Source organism: Haliaeetus albicilla, chromosome 20 (assembly GCF_947461875.1).
Source record: "Haliaeetus albicilla chromosome 20, bHalAlb1.1, whole genome shotgun sequence".
In the NCBI taxonomy this organism is placed as follows: domain Eukaryota; kingdom Metazoa; phylum Chordata; class Aves; order Accipitriformes; family Accipitridae; genus Haliaeetus; species Haliaeetus albicilla.
Window position 1 is genome coordinate 1,586,958 of NC_091502.1, and position 22,161 is coordinate 1,609,118.

General features: G+C 41.5%; 2 protein-coding genes across 4 annotated transcripts in view; both read left to right on the forward strand.

Annotated features, from left to right (window-relative positions):
• The window catches only part of CCDC169 (coiled-coil domain containing 169), a 91,777-nt gene that overhangs the window by 47,543 nt on the left and 22,073 nt on the right, over positions 1–22,161 (forward strand). The gene's annotated exons all lie outside the window — the stretch shown is intronic.
• DCLK1 (doublecortin like kinase 1) overlaps positions 18,791–22,161 on the forward strand; it is a 252,017-nt gene continuing 248,646 nt past the window's right edge. The window contains exon 1 of one of the 3 annotated variants that reach the window (XM_069807991.1): positions 18,791–19,150. The gene's annotated coding sequence lies outside the window, so the exon portion shown is untranslated. The remainder of the gene's footprint in view (positions 19,151–22,161) is intronic. The other 2 variants (XM_069807990.1, XM_069807993.1) reach the window with 2 other exon arrangements.

A 22,161-nucleotide genomic window follows, 5' to 3' on the forward strand; every position in this document is an offset into this window, starting at 1 on the left:
GCATAATAAAAACATCAATTTTATTTTCTAAAATAGATCATTTTGTATAGTGCTCTAATAGTTTCCGAAGATTTCTGGAGTAACTATAGCAGAGCTTCCCTTTATAAAACAAATGATTTTTACTCTCTGGTGAAGCCTTGTTCTGCTAAAATAGTCAATTTGATAATAAGAGCTTCTATTAGGAAATAAATTCTCAGTAACTTTGAAATATGTGAATTAAATTTGCTCTGTAAGGACTTGATTCACAAGACTTTTACCTAGTTGGTAAAACGTGAACAATTAGGACATATATTTAATAAGATTACAGTTCTCCTGAACCTGAAGGATTTTTAATTTTTTTTTTATTTCATTTATTTTATATAACTGTGAAATACAGTCTCAAAGAACACAGTCAGTTGTGGTTTTGCACCTGTGGTGTGCAGTTAAAAGCATCTTGGTACTTTTTTTCTGTGATCTACCCCATCTCTGTGAGTTCCTTGACTATGCTGCTTGTTTTCTCACAGGTCACAATGGTTTTTCTTTAGTCACTTTTCTCCTCTCATTGAGAATGTGGAGGACAGCAAGAAATTCTGATCCCAGCAACCCCCTATTCAGCTGCTTTTTAAACACTGAGCCACGTAAAGCTGACTAACATCCTTTCTCTTTGGCCTGCAATGCTTTCAGTGCATATCCATAATGCCCTGTGCCCTTGCAGGTCTGGAAGCATCAGCCTTCACGAGGCAAAGTACCCCAGCACAGCTCATACCTAAAACCTACAGAGGTCTAGACACTTAGGATGAAATTCATTTCACCTAACTTTGCAGCCTGTTTTGATGTTCCTCATTCCCTACGGGCACTTCATGGGAAGCACAGGCACCTGTGAAAGGGTTCAGATGCCTAGAGCACAAACAACTTTTACTTCTTTATGACTACTTTTGTTAGGTCTCTAGAGGATGTGTTCCTACAGCTTTGAATGAAGTCAAGGGAGGATCTCCCAACACCAAGCTCATGCCTTTTTGTGCTTCTCACACCTACTTGTATGAATAAATTAATTTTTTTGCTTCTCAAAACAAGAGATAAAATGTTGCCTCTTATAATTACACAATTGGTGAAGCTGAAACCTCGACCCGTGTTGTTTAAGCAGTTGATTCCAAATGACGTGACTGATACTAAAGGGGAGGTGCAAACAATCAAAATTAATTTAGAGCAAGCCATTGACCTTGATTTCTTTGAAATTGTATTTCTTCTTAAAAGTCAGCCTTAGCCTGTGATAACAGGAGATGGCAAAATAATTTTTAAATACGTTTATTTTTAATACTAGAGAGAGTGTCAGAGAAAGACTGTCAAAGATTTTTATATGGCAGCAGTTGAATGTCTGAGGAAAAGCAGTAAGATTCATATTGTCATTTTTCACAGGTGACTTGTTTATATTTTTTCAGAGAGTTATTAGACTCTCTGAATGGTTAATGGGGAATTGTGTATTCTTAATCTGTTCTCAAGGGGTACTTCATAACTACCAGATATCTTAGTCCCCCAGTTGTCTTCTGGGTCTTGGCTTCCTAATCATCAATACTGTATACATTAGTTCAGCAGTAAGCACTCATTTAGACTGAAACGTTTAGTTCCCCACAAAACAAAATCTAGATGCAGTTCTGGGGATAATTCAGTCCAAAAACCATTCTCCAAAGATGTATATATGAGCCTGCACGAGTTCTAACTCCTGCATTACATTCTTCCAACCCACTCTCAGCAGCCTTTGAAGCCTCAGGCAACCTTACATTTCTCCCCCAGACAGGTAATACATGCCTTCTGTTTCATGCTATAAAAATATTGCTCTTGATTGATAGACTGAAATAAGATCCTTATATTTTTTTCAGAAAATTTCAACTAGAAAATACAAGATATTAAAAACCTCTTATATCTCTAAGCAACTGGGACAGCTTATAGGTCCTTGAGGAGGAAGCCCCAGGCTAGTGTGGATGCAGCCAGCTTATTTTGAGCAGGGGAACCCCCAGTACGGACAGGAGCCATTCTGCACTATGTAGCATGGGGCCAAGGATCTCCCTGTAGTGAATGCATTTAGCGATGTTGGTACAGCCAAGGAAACTAAGCTTTACCAATTATTCAGGCAGCTGATGGCAAACTCACAATTGTGTTAGTGGCAACAAACTACAAGCAGCAGAACTTTCCCCCTACACCACCTTCTGCACAAAATATGCATGCTTTGGTCCCACCCGTATTCCGTGTAAGATTTTTGTACCTTGCTGAGGTATCCAAACACCTTAATGTGTATCATTCCACAAAAATGTTTAGACAAGGCTAAATACCTGTCTTTGGCATACACCTCTGCGTATACATTACGTTACTAATGCAAATAATCAGCTTCATTGGGTCTCAGAGATTAATCATGTACTTTGGTGGTTTTTTTGCATTAGGTCCCAAACTGTGTTCAGAGTTTAAGTGAGCAAGACAACTTTGGGCCTGCTCCACCATGACCTCTCAATAAAAATATCTGCAGTCCCGTGAGTTCAAAGACCATTAGTCAGCCCCTCGGGTACATTATACTTATCTATAATAAAATGGATCCCTTTTTGATTTGGGGAAAGAGTGTCCAGTCATAAACTATATTTTGTTATATCCACCCGCAGCTTTTCGTCATATGCCAAAGGTCTACTGCTCCTGCAGCCCTTGAAATGATTAAGAATTTTGCCACTGTTAGCAATGCACTAAATCAGGATGAGATTTTCTTTAATACAAATGTGTAAACATAAGATGAGCAGCTAAACACAGCTTTTCAGCTCTGCAAACTTGGCTGGGCTTTAGTGAAGCTGAGCTCTTTCATGAGAGCTGTTCTCACAGTTGTGAGCAGTACACGTAATCATTCCTTATGTAAGTACACTTTTTTTCTTCATTCCCTAGCACTTTCTTAAAACTACTAGGCATACACAGTATTTTGTGTTATTTCTAAACAAAGTAAAATTCCATGATTCTTACAGTTTAATTAAAGGAAGAGATTTAAGTGAGTACCTAAGTTTATCAATTTCTAGGGGGTTTAAGCATACAGTTCAATTAGCATATAGGTAAATATGCTGCTAAATCATAATCCTGGTTTGTTTGATAAGAATTGCATTATCTGTCCTGTATTAGTCAGTCTAGGTCACCCACGCTCAGCTCTCCTTTTGGATGTCTTCTTCATCTCACCCCTCTAATATTTGTTCTCTATTTGTGTTTTAGAGCTTTAGAAACTGCTTCTTTGTTCACTTTTAGAAAACAAACCTTTTCATGATACAGATTCCCCACCTAAGCAGTCCTTCCATCACTAGCTAAAGATGAAACATCAATATCTGTATTTACTGGGGAAGGTGCTTCAAGTCTAAAGGGAATTGACTTGATTTTTTTTATAATTAACGTGATCAGCAGCAATATTAATTTGCAAACATCTTCAGTCTGATGATACCTTTTTGCAGCTGCGGTCAAGATAAAACATGAAACATTAGACATGAATAGAAAACATATCTCCTCACCTCTCTTTCAAAACCAATTTTAGAAAGAAAACATTCAGAAAAGTTCTTTAGAAGAAACTTCATAGCAATCTGTAATGCAATCTGCAGAGAAACCCCTCTGGTCCTTGCAATTTCATAACCAAGGACTGTAACAACAATCCTTAGGGGTGGATCGGGGACTTTCTTTCCTTTCCTACTTAGTTTTCATTTGGCCTTTTGGGGTAAAATGAGACAGTATTTAGACCTGTCATCACTGTTCTTTGTTTTATTGTATGATGACCTGTGTCTGCCCAGAAGGCAGCAGAGACCCTCTGAGCCTGCCATCAAGGATGCAGAGGAACCCTGCACTGCCGTATTCTACCTGGATGATAGAAGCAAGAGAAACAATTAGACAATACCTGAGGACCACAGAGGCACAGCAGGGTGATGGACAAGCTGAAGGATTAAAGCTTTATGAGGATCCATGGTAGAAACTAAGCCGAGAAGGTGCTGTTTGTCATTACTTGAGACAGACCTGGATCATATCGTATGGAGTCCTTTAACTCAGAACTGCGTCATCAGAAGGGTAAAGGGTTTGCCTTCCACCGGTCATGGTAAGACACAACTATGTTCCCTCTGCTAAAGCCTGGGCATTTTGTCTCAATAGGGTTTCCAGAGCACTTAGTAGGGAGAGGCAGAGATGAATGTGCACACACCCCTTTTTCCCATTACCACACAGTTGTAATTTGCACAGACTACTGGTCTGATTAACAGCTAATGCCAATTTCCAATTGCTAGTATAATAGAATGGTTTATTTTTTAAATGCCTTAATACTCTACACATAACCTAATAATTGCAAGAGTAAGAACTGCCTGATTAAAATCTAAACTGGGACTAAGAAGAAAAATGGTATCTTATACCCAGTGGCCAATTACATTCCCCCTCAGCTTTTAAGGATTATTTATATGCCATTTTGTATTACAGTCACATGTAAAGGGTCAGCACTGTACCTTCTCTCCACTGCACTATACTGTATCATACAATAAATGGCAGTCTTTTCTTTAACAATGTTAAGATAGGAAACATATGCTTGCCAAGTATTGCACAAATCACACCATGGCAAACATTTTCAAATGAAAACCTGAGAAACCAATGGGCTGTACCTCTCAAAGAGCAGGTGTGTTATATACGTTACAGGTCTAACCCTGGCTCTCTGAGAGGTAGATTTATGCTTGCTTGGGATAGGCTAAATTCCCTTTAAGGGTGGTGCCATGTATTTCTATTTTTTTTAAAAACAAGGCAGTTTGATTTCCTACATTTTAGCTCATTCTTCTGTCCAAGAAAAAGAAAAGACATAAGAAACTCACAAGAAAAAGAGGATGGAGAGGCTAGGATATACAATATAAGAGGGTCTGTACAAACACTAAACAGTTAACCTCCCTTGTCTTATTTTGCAGTGTGTCTGATGGGTGTACCTGGGTGTATGTATATAGCCTTTCCTTTTCCTGTTTGTCTCATTATCACCAATTCTCCCCAAAGTATATACTCTTATATCTGGCTTGTAGGCAGTACCTTGTCTTTCGTCTTTATGTAACCATTCTCCCCCTCAGTTTTCAACACAGCAGCCTGTTTCTTCCTTTCAGCTCTGACATGGCAATCACCCCCCCCTTTGCTATATAGATATACAGTCCCTCAATTCTCAGCACATACACTTATCTAACTTTTCTTAAATCCGGGAATATACCTGTTCTGCTTTTGTTCTGCTGGGTTCTACTTGTGGGAAAATGTGCAGGGACTCCTCATGTACCTAAGGGAGAGTAGCAAGTATTTTAAGCTATATTGTCTTATAATAAAAAAATCAGATACATTATTTGTTTACGGTATCATCACATAAACTTGCTCTACTTACAGTTTGGAAAACATACTGCACCTTATTGCTTTAAGTTGGCACACTGTGAAATATAAGTGGGACTGACTTGTTTAGTCAGGGGAGTAATTAGTGCTCTTTAAAACCTGTACTCACGATTTTAATTTTATCTGGCACATAGCTGTGAGAGCATATGATAGCAGATATATATGACAGCACACATTCCCACTGATAAGACCAGTGACTTTTTATACACATATTACCATCAGACACAGTCATAATACTCTAACATGCAGCATATATTTTAAAGGTCTATCTTTACCTTTTTTCCTCTTTTTCTTCACCCAGCTTTGTGCTTGTTTTATCCTTTCTCACCCAGAAGCTTTGTGTCTCCTCTCCAGTTTGAGAATGAAAAAGTATGAGCGCCATGAACTCTGCAGGGAGTTCAGGAAAATCGCTATTACGACATTGTTTCCTGCAGTTTTCATGGCTTCTTACACAGCCAGAACCACAGAAAAGATGCTGAATCTAGGGCAGTTCTTCCAGCTTTGCACTATACAGTATGTGGCAGTGGGGAGGCTGGAGGACTCACTATGTATGTCCAGCAACAATGAAGCAATCCCTGTTTAATGAGAAAAGAGGAAAAAGCACTTTTTATCCCAGATGCTCAAGTATCCATCTTATTATGGAGGTCAGCCTTAGTTTGTCTAGGGACACTTCAGCTCCCTTGCAAAATACAACTATCAACAGTATTTGATAGTATTATCGATTACCTTCTAACAGTATTATTTTATCTCATAAGCCTGCCAAAACCACATATTTTGCTATAGGTACATTTTTCAAAACTATTCACACAACTGAAGAGTAATTACGTTATTTTTTTCTGTCCTTCTATTCCACCTTTGCCCTTTGCTTCCATTTCCCTCTTGTTCCCTATTTCTTTTTGCCAATGGAAAGGGGAGAAAACAGAAAACAAAACTTGTGGGTATCTATCTCCTGGGTTGAGATGGATACCCACTGTTTGCTGGACTGTTTCTGTATCCAGCATCACCAGGGATCAGATAAAACCTGGGATCCCTGGAAACCACATCAGGAATGACCTTTCTGAGTAACTAGTAGGCAGTAGGACTGTGCTCCTGCATGCTATCTGCCTATAAATGTAACGTAACTTCAGCAAGCCAGAGGACAGTGTTGATTATTCTGTTGTCTTGCTTTCATTCTGGAATATGAAGTAGCATAAGAAGATTTTCCTGCTAAGATTATGGGTGTTTGGAGAATATGCTGAGTTGCCCAAGGAACACGCAGGCATTGCATATATGGATGTGCCTGGCAGACATTTGCCAAGACAGAGGTTTTCTGCACTGGTTTACCTTTGGTTTCTAAGGATATGAAACTGAGAAAATTCGGTGAAGCTCAATTCAAAATTAGCTCCTCTAAAGCACGGAGCAAGTACTGGCAACCCAAGCATGTACATTTTGTTGTTTGAACTTTCAATATGTTTTTGGCAGTGCTAAGGTGGGGACCATCCATCCTTCCCCAGAGGCTCTTCAGGCTCTCTGGAGGATCACTGCCAGCCTGCTGCCCCTGGTGAGGAAGCCATATCCATCAGCTGCCTCCTGAGCACTTGCAACCACTGGAAACTGTAATCGAATTGGACAAGAGGAGAGAGCTTGAGTATGCCGAATTCCTTCAAATGTTATGAAATTAGACAGCTGGGTAGAGAGAAAGGGTATTTGTGTCCGTGCTGAGGAAAAGGTTAAGAAGCTCATTCACCATTGGACATCAAAGAATCAATATAGGCAAGATGTTCTACCAACTGAACTTGATTCTTTCTGCTGCTCTGGGAACAATTTTTTCAGCATCTCTTTTAAGTATGACAGAACTTTCTGCATCTGATGATAAATTGTGTTTAATCACTTTTACATTATCGGTCACTTTCACCTAGCTAACTGATTATCATTGTATTGCGCAATGGATTTATCAATTCTTCTGGATTTATTCCCTTCTGCAGGTTTGATACAGTGTCTTACTAAAAAAAAAATAAATAAAATTCTAGCTTCTTTACTAAGAATGCAAATTTAAATAATTCCTGGCTGATACTTTTATCTTGCTTTTGAGGCATTTTTTCTGCACCTTTTGTTCCTCAAAACATATTTAAATAGCTCAACTAACATGGGAAACAGGTAAAAATGTTGTATTTCCTCAACAGCTGCTGTCTACCAACTTCTGTTGTATACCAGCTTCTATAATCCTCAAATCTAAGATGCTGAAACTGGAACCAATGATCCTCATAACATATGTAAGATATTTTAAATAGCAAACTAAAAATGCTAAAGGCCATTATATATATTTAAGTACTTAAGTATAAAGAAAAGTGGGTTTTTCTTCTGAAGGATCAGCTGGCAAATTTTACATTGCTTCAGTTTTCAATAAAAGGCTTTCCACTGCTGCCAGACAGCAGTGGAAAGCTATGCTGACTTTAAGAAGGAAGCTAGAACAGAGGAAATATTCACATACTAACTTAAAAGAATCATAGTTAAACCATCTGAAACTAATACGTACACAGGATACTGAGGTTGCATGTTTTTCCCTGCTATGTGCAAGAAATAATAATTTATATTAAGTTACTTGCCGTGTTAAAATGATTGAGCCTCATGTTTTCTGCATGGTTTAGTACTTTCAAAGTGGGACAAGTAATTATCTCTTACATAATAAACCATCTGCATGGATATAATTAAACATTTGCTCAGTTGTATTTTATATTAAACCAGAAAAAGAATGTGGTTAAGCAGCATTTATCATGCAAAAGATGCCAAAATCAGCTGAAAAATCCATCTATAACATCCTGGTTAGTTGCTAAGCTTTTGAAGGGGTCTTGAATAGATCTCAAATGTGATGCTGCATAACTCAGGTTGACATGGTAACGTGCATAGTAAGGAAAATCTCAGCTTTATTAGCAACTTCATTTTAATTCCCTCCCCTTTTCATATGCTCCCCTCAGTTTCTGGAGTAAATGTATCTTAAGAGCCTCTGATTGTAACTCATAATTTTTTGGCATAATTAAGATGGTGTGCTAGTCTTTTATTTTGTAGGCAGCAGAATAGTAACAGGTCTTTGAGATGAATCCCTAGCAGCATTTTTTAATGACCATGTTAAATTTAGTGCTGTTCTGAGAGAGATTATGTGTATTGCTTGGTTAATGGTATGCTTGCTATATTAGGACTGATCTGGCAGCACTCTGCCAGAGGAGACAGGCGGAAGAGAAGAAATTGTCTCAATATAGCTACTCTAACAAACATATAAGCTGTTAAGGGTCAATGGCTAGAACCATAGGCCCTGAAGACTCTTGCTGAGCAGACAAGACCAGAAGGGCCAAAGCTTTAGAACACAGGCTGAAGGAATGATAGCAGGGTAAAAAAAGGACCCTGTAAGATGGAGGCAAGAGCAAGTTTACAAGAACAAAACTGAGACATAGTCAACACTTTTGGGATATTTGGATAAAACTGAGGCTTCATAGATGACCATCACAAAACTGTAGGTCTTAAAGTAATACAAACAGATCTTTACATTGTTTTAAAATAATTCTCTCTAAAAGCTTTATTTCTTCTGCAAAGTGAACAATACTTTGTTTTTAGCAAGATTTCATATCTTTATGCATTCCTTAATTATCTTCTTCTGTGCACGAGAGAGCACTACAGATTGGTGTATGATGTGGGATGCGTCTGGCACCTTATAGCACGTGATGGAGAGGAGGGAGGGAGGGAAGGAACTGCAGAGCTTGGATGTCGTCTGAGGAACACGGCAGTCAGAGCAGGAGAGCAAAGTGCTACGCTGGATGAATGCATCAGCTGCAGACAGAACTGAAGAGGAGAGGCAGAATCTGTTTTACTGTGTGACACTTGACAGGTCTACTAGATACAGAGTCCCAAAGGTACTCAAACTCATCCAGCCTTTTGGGCAAGTCATGGAAGATTAAATGGAGTACTTCAGCTCCGAGCCTGACTGAGGGACAGGAGAACTGTGAGATTCCACAGAGGATAAATAAAGGCAGACTCGGAGTGACCAAAAAAATGTTTAGCTGAAGCTTTCCCTGCAACCATGACCTTGGTCACTCTTCAACCCCCCAAAATAACTTACCGCTTAGAAAAGTGAGATGTTATCATCACACTAGACAGCAGTGTTATGAAGTGAGAAATGAGTGTTTAAGTTTGTCACCTGGCTTTACAGGGGAACCTTGATTTACCATGGAAATACTGACATCACTGTGAGAGATCTCTGACAAGGGAAATCTAATCAAGGAATTAGAAACACTTGAAAAGAAACCTGACATATGAAATAACAGAAAAGATCTTCCTCTTCTCTGATAACTGTGTAATTAACAAGATTGAAAAATGGTTGAAACTAGCTTCCATGAGAGCTTCTGGGTCCATGGTAGCTCCACATGTCTACTTAAGATCTGATTCCATCCACAATGGTATTCCAGAGCATCAAAAAAACTAGCCATTTTTTAAACTGACAAGTAAGTTTTCTGTTGTTCAGATAATTCTAAATGTAATAACCCTGGTAAGATTAAAGTGAGGAGACAAAACAAGAATAATTGTTTGGAGGCAGTTTCCCCTAGGCCCACACCATCCAAAAGGGAAGAAAGAAAAGAGAAATTTTAATGTCACTATCTACTGCAATATGATCAATTAAATGTTAAGCTTAAAAATGCTGGTTTTCCACATGGACTTGCTTTACTGAAGCTTCACAAACTTAAACCACGCATGATTTAAGGTTCTTTATTTTAAAGCTATAAAGAGGTATAATTCTGTTTATGTAAAACAGCCCTTCATAAATTTTCAAGGGATTTGTTACACTAAACTTTCCTGTACTAAGGCAAAATTAATTAGTTCTTCAAAACAGGAGACTCTGAATTCCACTTTCATGGCAAATTAGGTTTCGCATTGTTACCATCTAAGAGCATGTGGATTAACTTGCTTAATACTACTTTCCTTCCTATCAACAATGGTTTGAATGTAATCTTAAGGTTTGTGTTTGAATGCTTTCCGGTTATTAACGGTAACAGCCTCTTTTTATCAAAATTCACGTTTAAGACTATCTGTGAATATATTTCATGTTGACTGCATCTAAACTTTCAAGATGTAACCACATGGACAAGCAGAAGAAGAGTTACCTGGTGATGCAAAACTGCTAGCTACCCTGTTCTCTTACAGGCCTCATTAGTTTCCCCACAAAAGCACAGTTACTGTATAGATAACAATGGCCCTATTCCTTACCAAAGGACTGAGCTGACAATCCACAGAGCTTTAAAATTACAGAAGACATCTATCTACCTGTTGTGGGTTTGTGTGGTGGGGTTTTCGGTAGCGTGGGAGGGGCTGCAGGGGTGCCTCCTGTGAGAAGCTTCTAGAAGCTTCCCCGGCTCCAAGCCGGACCTGCCTCTGGCCCAGGCTGAGCCCATCAGTGACGGTGGTAAGACCTGTGGGAGAATAGATTTAAGAGGGGAACCTGCAGTGGAGAGGGGAGCGGGATGTGAGAGGAACCCCTGTGCAGGTATGGAGGTCAGTGGGGCAGGGGCAGGGGCAGGGGCAGGGGAGGGGAGGGGAGGGGATGGGATGCGATGCGATGCGATGCTCCCCCCCCAGCCTGTGGTAAGACCAGACGGCAGGCTGTCCCCCCCAGCCCATGGAAGGGAGCGGGGGAGCAGATGCCCACCTGCAGCCCGGGGAGAGAGGAGCCCACGCCGGAGCAGGGGGATGGATGCCCCCCAAGATGGCCGGGACTCCATGGGAAAGCCCGCACTGGAGCAGGCTGTGCCTCAAGGACTGCAGCTCGTGGAAGGGACCCACACTGGAGCAGTTCGTGAGGAACTCCAGCCCATGGGAAGGACTTGTGTTGGAGAAGTTGGTGAAGCGCTTTCTCCCATTGGAGGGACCCACGGTGGAGCAGGGGCCAAGTGCGGAGTCCTCCTCCCCCTGAGGAGGAAGGAGCTGCAGAGACAAGGGGTGAGGAACCGACCCCAGCCCCTGTCCCCTGTTCCCCTGCGCCGCCGGGGGGAGGAGGGAGAGAAACTGGGAGTGGAGTTGAGCTGGGAAGGAGGGAAGGGTGGGGGGAAGGTGTTCTCAGGTTTGGTTTTATTTCTCATTATCCTTGTTTTGATTTGATTGGTAACAAATTAAACTGATTTTGGTTTTTCCCCAAGTTGAGCCCGTCTTTTGCCCGTGACCATAAGTGGTGAGCTATCCCTCCCAGTCCTTATCTCCACCCACGAGCGTTTCTTTCTTTTCTCCTCATCCCACTGGGGCTGGGGAGGAGGAGTGAGCGAGCAGCCTCGTGGTGCTTTGTTACCGGCTAGGTTTAAACCACGACACTACCCCAGCCCAGAGCTTTTGCCTTACCTTTTCTAATGGGTAATGCTAAATAGCAGCTCTTAAAGATATATAATTTTTAATCATTCCAGATCATTGTCATTTAGACTGGCTGAAGAGTTTTCAAGGTCAATTTTTTTATGAACTTTGGGATAATTCTAGTTTGGTGCAGTAGAACTGGAGGTACCTGGAACTGTCCAGCAGGGTAGTGTGTTGGGCAGATTTCAGTTTTGTATTTAGGCTTCTAAAGTCTGAGTCCGGTTTTAGGCATTTAATTACTTTCTTTGGGAGAAGGGGAGAAGACTGTTGGTTATGTTTACTTGCTTTCTCCATTTACTAGCTGTTTAGTTCACCTCAAAGACAGTCTCTAACCTTCATTCTTCTTCCTCTTTATTTTGGTTATCTGTGTGTCCCTGACACAATCTGTGATGACTGTGGGAATATTACACTTCAATCTGATTTTTACCTCGAGACATGTTACCACAAGAGTCACAACTACTTACAGTATCATTGCTAATTAAAGCAGTCTGCCCTATGAGACATAAAAGTATTACTGCCTGTATATTTACCTTAATTTTTCCTTTAGCAATAAGGCATTTAGGATTGGTATCTGTGATCATATTGTTTGTCTTTTACCTGATGAGCCTTACAGCAGTGCACAACCTTATGGTGGCTAAGCATACCTGAATTGGCATCAACAGAGATGTTATTGAAGAGTACTTCTCTAGACCTTATATTTTCAATAATTTGGAGATAAAATTATTTGTTGCTCAGCATCTTAAAAAAAATACTTACTATTTATCTGTGCAGCAATCGTATTAGACAGTCAGGCTGAAATCTTTAACATTACCATGATAGTTTGGAGGCTGAATCTCCTCTAAATTAATGAGAATTGGATTTGCAGCCATAATGTAGATAAATCTTTAACTAAATGTCACAAAATCAATTCTACCTGCTGCTGTGCTTAGCCATAGGGTGGTCAAGTGGAAGGACCATCAAGTAAAGGAGCCTTTTCAGACCATGTAAGCAGTAGACCAGGATCCCTCCATAGGACACAACCTGCATGAGGAGAGAAGTGGTAGTCTAGTTAAAGCAACAGCCAGTGCCTTACGCCCCTAACCTGCGAATGAACTGCGGGAGAGGATGGCATCAAAATCCTCACTCAGAAGAGATACATGCTGCCCAAAGGATCTGATTCTGGTTGTAACAGGAGGTGTGGAACCCAGCAGACACTGCTTGACAACCTTGCATGGCCAGTGCATCACAAAAACCGGCATCTAGGTGGTGAAAAAAATACTCCTATACAGCGACAATTTGAGACACCTTCCCGGTCACTGATGTCTTCCCACTTCATTTCTCCTCTTTGAAAGACCTGAGATTTCCCCCATTGTTTCCTTTTTACTGCCCTCACACATCCTTTATTGATTTGGGAGACACTGGCTGATTACGTTCCTGAGAATGAGCTGAGGTCTATCCCTCCCTCTCACAAAATCCTGCCTCAGCTACTGTGATGTTCCAAGCCTCTTCTGACTGACAAGACCCGCATGGCAAAAGAATTATTTGGGGATTTACTTCGAAAGTGCCAACAGGTGGTGTAGAAATTCACCCTCTGAATTCTTTTGGGAAGCAGGATCTTTTTAAAAATAGTGTTTTTAAAAATTCATTCCCAACCCCAGCCCCTCTAACTTATTTTTAAAACACTGGTAAATGAAACTACCACATATGCTGTTCTTAGGTCATTCCAAAAACCGTGTGCAGTCTGTGCATTTATATTCATAAAACATTCCAGCTTTCTCTCAAAATGAAAAAGACACTCCCCAAATCCTCAGCTTAGAGCATGTGAATACTACTGAGATTGAGTTGACGTTATTGTGAACATACATATTCTAAATTATTTGAAATGCTTCTGCCAAAGGTTAGCAGTCAGCAAAGAATATCAATTTACTTTAATTAGTCTGAACCAAAGACCAGCAAGAATTCAGATCCTGCACTTCAGAATTATTCTAATTCAGCTTCTTGGCAACATGGAGAGGAGGAAGATTATAGTAACAGTTTACTCAGATATTTATCTTGCTATACTACATGGTGATGGAGAATATTTTGGAGACGAATGGAGTTGTTTCACAGGTAGGATTTGGCCTGCCACATGGATAGCTAATTTATAATTGATAATCCCAAATGACAGGTTCTTAGGTTCAATTTGTTAACCAGTACAGGCAAGCAAATCAAATCAGACAAACAGCTCTTTAAACATGCCCTTCATAATATTTGAAATGATAGTATCTGAAACATCTCAACAGCATTTGAAAGAAAAAAAAAATTAACAGATGTAAATCTGACAAACCATGCTGGAGGTCTTTTGTTGACATAGTTAAAATATCCACAGAGTATCAAAAAGTTAAATACCATAATTTTCCAACACAAAACGTGTTCACTTTACAGTGGGACCTCTTTCCAGTGGACAAACATGTAGAAATAACTTTAAGACTGTTTCATCCAATGACCAGCATGGAATTATATCTGCTGTACGCAAAGAGAGTTAAGTCCTGGTCTATAGTCTGTTTTAAAAAGATGAATTTCTTGAAAAAGTCAGTGATAAACAAATATATGAGACAAAAAAAAGAGTCTTTAACAGTGAATGATTTTACCAGATTCAAAAATCCAGTTGTGCAGTTAGATAGGATATTGTCTTTTGTTAAAAATATCCTCATTGAGGAGAAATACAGAAGGACAGATAATATAGCAAAAACTTTTTATTTACTCATTATTGTAAATCTGGACAAGTGAAATATCAACAACAGACATATGAGAAATCATCAGTGAGAAATTTTACAGCCAGAAACACTAAGGACAAAGAGGAATTAAAAAAAAAATATATTGTGAACAAAATTAATCCTAGCAAAATCATAGGTCTGTTATGAGAAGCAGCTGAACTGTTATTAGAACAGTTGAAATTGTCCATAACAATGCAGAAGAGAGTGAAGTATTCAACAAATATTTCTGCATAATGCAGTCCCACCCCAGTCATGAATGCCATATGTTTTTGCCTAAAATAATATGTAAATAATTTTTAATACACAGGTAGTTTAACTCTAAAATTAACGTTGCTATTCAAGAAATTAAAGAATATCAAAGAACTATTAAAAACCTGGATAAAGCCAGGGTTACGGTAGGATCTGGACAACACAAAAAAATAGGACCTTGATTATATAATCCTAGCTATGCTGGAATCAGTAGCAGGTAAAATAACTGAAGGCCTGATACGTGATGTAATCAATACAGAGAGAGATTGTGTAATTAGTGCCAATGAGCATGTTAAATTAGGTAGACTTCTGGGTGAGATTGCCAAATATGATTGAGAAAGGTGACTGCATCGACATACGCTTCTGTAAAGCAACAGACATACAGCAGTACGTCAATCTAATTAAATGATTAGCATTATACAAAATCAGTGTAACACGTAATAATTAATTAAAAACCAGCTAAATGACAGATCTCCAAAAGTAACTATAAACAGCTAATCATTATCCCTCGGGTAATTCTTGAGGAATTTGTCTGTGCTTTTTCAGAGCGAGGTTTTCCCAAAGCGTTTCTGGTGCCAGGACTCTGCCAGCCCACCCCGTGCCTCCGCAGTGCCCAGCTGGCTGGTGCAGCTCCAGTTGCTCAGATCCCTGCTGGGAGCTGGCACGGGCTGTTTGCCGAGACGGGCATATGCCGCCGCCGCGCTAGCACCGGTTCCCTGGCCTGCTTTGGCATCCCGAGAGCTGAGCGCCAATCTGATTCGAAGTGGGATGAGCTCTAAACACACCCTTGACACCGCTGCCTTGGGGGATTGAGCCCCACGTTTTAGAAAATGCTGTCCTCTGCTACTACATAAATTTATGAGTGATCTGAAGAAATACTTAACAGCATTAATGGTGAAATTTGCAGATGACATAAAATGCATAAAGCACTAAATAATGCAAAGAAAAAACAGTTTTTCTGTAGGGAAACTGACATCCTTTAGTAAGCCAGGATCATTTGAACGTGCTTTTTTGAGACAGCTGAATGCAAGGTCATTCAGCAGGAACAAAGAATGTAGGTCACGTTTAGAAGACTGGAGACTGTGTCCTGGAAAGCAGTGACTCTGAAAAGGATTTAGGGGTCACAGTGGTTAGCCAACTAAAGAGAAGCTCCCAGAACAAATTTCCAAGGCATTTGGTAGAGCCTTCAGATACAGGAGTGTTGGGCGGTGACATAACTGTATCCAATTCTACTGCACACTTTTGACAAAGGTGTTTAAAAATTGGAAATGTTCAGAAAAGCACTGTTGGAATGCTGTTAGATCTGAAAAACCCCATTAACAGTAACAGAGAGGAGAAGTCCAAGTTGCTTACTTTATCCAAAGTGGGATTAAGAATTGACTGTGTTGTGGTTTACAAAGTTGCGTTACAGAGGGCTCTGGAAAGACACAATATTCCAAAGTCTGTCCAATGAGGAAGGACAGTTTTGTATTAGCAAAACAGTATGCTCTTTTAACGGGGCGACTACGTAACTGTCGAAACAATTTACAGAAGCTTTGTTTCTATTTAGAAGTGCATTGTTTTAATTTAGGTGGAGGACAAACACATGAAAAAGTGAAGGAAAAGTATCTTTTAAGTGCTTTAAAAAGAAAAGCACAGCAAGAGTGCATGACAAAGGCAAATAGACGGTACAATATTGCGTTATGTCTTCATGTTAAACAAAACTGTAAATGAACAAAATAATAAATTTTAAAAGATACTTTCCTATTGGGTTTATACTTTAGTATTGTTTTATATCGTATTCTTTTCTTTTGAGCTTTATGGTTTTTTTAACATAATCAGAATTAAGGTCTTTCTTGAACATCTGTGAAATATTTTGCACACTTAGGCTAGCCGTGAATAATACATGTCAGAGAGATGTAAACACCAATGGGAGAAATAAATTATGTACGTGAACACAGGGCACTATAGCTAAAGTAATGAGCTGAAACATAAGAAACTTCCATTAACCCGATCGTCAGAAAAAAAATTCCTTATAATTGGAGGAATTCAACTTTGAAGAGATGTCTCCTTTGGGAAGTAGAAGCCCCATTACCTGAGATATTTAAAATGAACTGGACAAAACAGCACTGAAGAATGTTAAAGAACAATCCTTCGTCAGGACCATGATAGTCTTTTCCATCTCTAATCTTTGTGATCTCCTAGTTTTTCTTATCATTTAAGACTGTCATGAATATTTTATTTTATTGTTGACCTACAAATGAAGTGGTTTAAAGAGTAGAATTTTAATGCAAGATTAGCAGAATTCCTTTAAAATTAGTTTCCATTCTCCCATCAAATATACCATGACCAATATCGCCATATCTATTACAGCTAAACACAAACAAAGAGATTTTCAAAAGCAATAGACTGAAAAGCAATATAGCTGGTGAAATAGTCAATGCGGAGGTGCTCAATTTTTAGGAACTTGCATTTGAAAAATGACGATCTCTAGTAAGGTCCCCATTGACCACAGGAGAAGAATTAAGTAAGTGCCTGAGAACAAGATCAACAAAAACTAAGCTGGGTGGTAAGAGCATGCTGAGGACAGAGTTGTACACTGAATTCTGAACCTCTTTGGTATTCAGGTATTTTAATGCTATTACTCTTTTGAGCAGAGCTTTCCTGAAGATTTTAGGTGCTTGTTGTTACACTTTCAAAAACTAAGGAAACAAGTGTAGCCAGAAGGCTCCTGTTTCTGTGATCAGAGCACTCCTCCAAGACAATGAAGACACAGCAACAATTAATTTTTCTCCTTTAGGGAATCTCCTGTCTCCTAAAAGCCTATCTGTGGACTATTCTAGGGGAAAAGAAAAGAAGGGAAGTGCTCCATCCCGTTCTTCTTTTGAGCCTCTTACAGTTTTTGTAGACTGAAGGCTTCATTTGCCTTCAGACAGATTAAGCAGGAGCCTCTGTTCTGATTAGAGGTCTATCACTGGCAGCAGGGCACCCCGGGCTTAAGTCCCTACTCCACTGATTGTTTCTGGATTTATGGATATAAAACACATAAATGGTCCGTAATACAGACACACAAAGCCATCTTTTGTCCTTCCCAAGTGCCATAACCACGAGGTTACAGACTAATTCCCTCTCTCTGATCTAATGCATTTTTAATTCCTTCAGAGTACAAAGTGGAGCAGCTTCAGCAGAAGGGACAGACTGTGTTTTCTTCCCATCCGTGTCCCCCTGGACTGTGGGCTGTTTACCTGACAAGCAGAAGAGAGTCGAAGTCTTTGTCGCACAAAGGAAAGCGAACCAGGTCCTTCACCTCGAGAGTGTTTTAACCACTGAGATTTTTATATTAAAAGGAAGAGTAACCAAGCCTTTGAAGAGAAAGCATCAGTTACGGCTGAATTTTTGTGTGGAGGCTGACTTAGCAAAGGTGCTCCCAGACCTGAGGGGCTTGGGCATAAGAGGAGCCAGTCAGTCAGGTGAAGCCTGAGACACCTTTGGGCGAATTCACCTTCTGGGAAATTTAAGAGTAAAAAAACTGTAGCGTCTATGGAGGCTAGTCACCTCCGAGGTCAGCCGTAACTAAGCGAGCAGCGTGAGGAAGCCTGGCTCCAGTTTTAGCCCCCAAATTCCACGTCAATCCCACCTTCAGCACCCAGCCCTGTCGGGGAGCTTTGGGGACCGGGCGGGCCTCCCATACTTCGGGACCAGGCCAACCTCGTAGAAACGCCGAGCGACACGCTTGGTAAAAATACTTCCAAAAGCGGTTTTGTTTTTTTTTTTTTTTTGGACGCTGGGCCAGGGCCTCGCAGGGCCGGCAGCCGCCCCCGCCACGCACGGCTCGGGCACCTCTCACCGGCCGGGGCTGCCCGGGGGCGGCGGGCAGGCAGCGGCCCAGAATTTACCTCAGGGGGAGCCCAGCGGGAGCGTCGCCCGCCGTCCCAGCCCGGCCTCGCCCGGGGGTCGCAGAGCGGGGCAGCGGGCTCCCCTGGAACCCGCGCTGCCCGGGGAGGGGGGGCAGCTCCGGCGGTCGCCCCGCAGGGCTGAGGGAAGGGAGAAGAGGGGGAGACGGCGGGAGAGGGGGAGATGGCGGCGGCGCCGCCCTCCGGAGAGAGCGGCGGGGAGAGGCTGGTGTGAAGAGCCGCATTTCAATGAGGGCCGGGCTAATGCAAATCCCTGCAATCGGCAGTCAGCAGAAGAAAGGCGAAGCAGCTGCAGCCCGGGCTCTCCCAGCAGCGCGCTCCGGCCAGGGGAGGCGTAACAAAGGCAGCGTGAGCCGCTTTCTGCGGCAGCTCCTGCGATTCTAAGGCGGGTGGTCGCCGGAGGAGGGCGGAGGGAAGCGGGGGGGAGCGCTGCCGCTACTTCGGCCGCTTTCCCCGTTTGGAGCCGCCGTCTTCCCTCCGCGCCCCGCCGGCAGTGCGTGAGGCAGAAGGTGCTCGCCGGGCTGCGGAGAGCAGGTAATAAGCGCCCGGGGCCGGGGCCGGGGCCGTCCGTCTCCTGCGCTGAGGGGCTGAGGCGCGGCCGTTGGGGCGCGGCCGTTGGGCGCCCGCCGCGGCGCGCTGCACCTGTGCCCATTGTGTGAGGCGGCGGCGTTGGCCTCGGCCGAGCGCCGCAGCCCCGGCGGCGTCTGCCGGTTGCCCGCGCCCGGCTGCGGGACCCTGAGGCGGGAGGTGCGGGCTGCCTGCCCGCCCGCCCGCCCCTGGGCAGCGGGGCGGCTGTCCGTCTGCCTGTCCGTGTCTGTCCGTCCGTCTGCCTGCTGGCAGCCCCGGGGGACCGCGCTCGGTGCCTCGCCCGGAGGCGAACGCACCGCGGTTTTGTCACCGCGGGGTTGACGCCGCGCTCCGCGGGGCTGAAGTGCTCGGTGCCCCCCTTCAGCCGGCTGGCTGTATTTCAGACACGTTTCCCCTACCCCAGCAGAATAAACCCCTTTTCTTTTTTTTTTTTTTTTTCTTCTTGGCGCCGCTGCCGCATGTACCCACGTTCCCCCCCCCGACTTAGTAGTCGGTGTGCTGCCTGCTCTTGGAGTGATCTTCGCCGGGTCCCGGTCACCCCGCTGCGTGTTTTTTGTCAGCGCGTGTGATTGTTTTGTATAATTGCTCACCCACACCGGCCTTATAAATAATTCTTTAACAGATTTATAGGGTGTGAAGTGTTGGGCATGGTGGTTTTCCAGGGGTGTGTCCTTTCATTTTTATGTATCTGTATGTATATGACTGTGTATATGCACGCACACGGAAACATCTGATCAGATCAAATTGTTTAGGATATTTCTTTGTCTGCTCTGACCTTGTGGTTTGAACACGCTTTTCTGTAAATAGCAGGACTGTGGTGTTCAAGGGGAGCTCTGTTTCTGTTTTAAAGGGCGTAAGTGGGAATTACAGCCCTTATTGATTAAAGCACAAGTGTGCGGAAGAAAGGGCAGTGACTCGCACTTCTTCCTCCCCCCATCCAAAATTAGTGAAGCTGAAAGTCTCTTAGAAAAGTATATCTTCATGTAAACTTGATTTTTCCTTTTTTTTGTATGTGTGTGTTTGAGATGGTTTGAGCAAATGAAACAGCAGACCTAAGAAAAAGCCATTTTTCTTGGCACAAGCGTTGCTTTTGAGATACAGTTGCTGAATTGTGAGTTCTGGGATTGTTTAAATCTGAATAACACATTCCCATTGGAATTAGAAATTAAGTAAAACAACTGACATAATTTTTTTTAACATGGAAACGGCGGTGGTGTAATCTTGATCCTAAGATGTGGCCACTAAGTGGTATTCTGTATTTAACCTATAGAGAAGTGTTAGTGAAATGCTACAGCAAATGTTCTTATTCTTTTCACTGAAGTGGGGTGTATGTGTGGATGTATACTGAGAAGGAAAAATGTAGATTAGTCTTTTTCTTTTTGTGTGTGTGTGTATATATATATATACACACACACATATACTGCACCATAGATATGTTATGTACCTTTAAAGTATTTACAAATCTAAATCTTGCATATATACATAATACACACACACACACACACTGCACCATATATATATGTTACGTACCTTTAAAGTATTTACAAATCTAAATCTTGCATATATACATAAGCACATGATCCTGTGCCAATGTAACAAAATAAGCTGTGAGCTGTAACCAAAGCAGGGTAAATAATTTCCACCAAGGCCCCACACTTGCAGTGGTTAGCCTTAGGTGCTTGTTCCAGTCAAGCACATGAACCGCTCTGAGAAGTTTCTGAGCAGATCCCCTACAGCTTTGCAGCATCAGGGTCCAGCTGTATAATCATTGGTTTAATACAAACTTCTGTAAGCTAAAGAGCATCCATAAGTCTTTCTGTATTTCCTCCTACTGTTTTACAGCTGATCTGAATACATTTTTTTTCTTAATGGTCACACAATTATGAGTGGTTGAAACAAAGCTTGTGCTTGCTATTTTTTTTTTGTTTTTATTGGAAATCAATGAGAGAGACCACTTCTAAATTAGGTCTGTATATCTGTGCTATAAATAAACTTACTGTGCTTTGCTGTTCTGCAGACAACTGCAAATCTAGGAGGCTCCTAAATTAAAATAAATATGTTTGGAACACATGATCCTTTGATAATTCTAATTTTTTTTTCATATATTTGTTTATTTTATTTGTGAAGATTAATGTACAATTTGTAGTATTTAGTCTTGTCTTGGTTGTAAAAAAGAATGGAAGTATCTACCTCCTTGATTTCATTTCAGAACATGTGAACTTCCATTTATGTGAACTGTATTGAACAACTGGGATCATTTTGGTTAGACCAGCGGGGTTTTTGTCGCTGTCAAACATGGGAGACACCAATTGCTAATTTGCCCATCGACACTGAATTTATCACTCCTTCAGTGGTAGGTTTGTAGGTGAAAGAATCTGTCAGCCTTAATAAATTTGAATATTAGGCCTAGGATATTAATAATACACCTTGCAAATGTTACAGAGCACTAAAGTAGCTTGCTCATTGAAAAATACTAGTTTCCTGTCTCCCTCTAATCTTTTTTTAAATTTGATGATGTTTGAGCACTTCTGTTGGTTCAGAGTATGCAAAGTATTTGCACAAGGACAACTGAAGTAATTTATTACAAAGCTTAGGCTGCAAGGAAACCAATGATTGGAATACCCAAAGACTTTTGAACAGTGGGCTTGACCCACTAAGTGGTAGTCCTGATTCTCACTGCCAACCTGTGACATCTATTCCTCTGAGAAGTTCTTAATTGCTTACTTGTTGGCTGCAGGTTGCCCTTCCAAAATGGTGCCTCTTGAGATCACAGTTGGAAAAACTAAACTCCCCAGTTTAGTGGGAGTGAATGGTCTAGAAGGTAGACTGGACTCAAATAGCACCTGAATATAACATGAGAGAAAGTAGAAAGTTGATGCATTTGTTCTTTTTTTCCAGTAGCTCAGCTTTGTCACCTCGTTTTCAGAGTTTTTACTGGATTTGAACAAACACTTTAA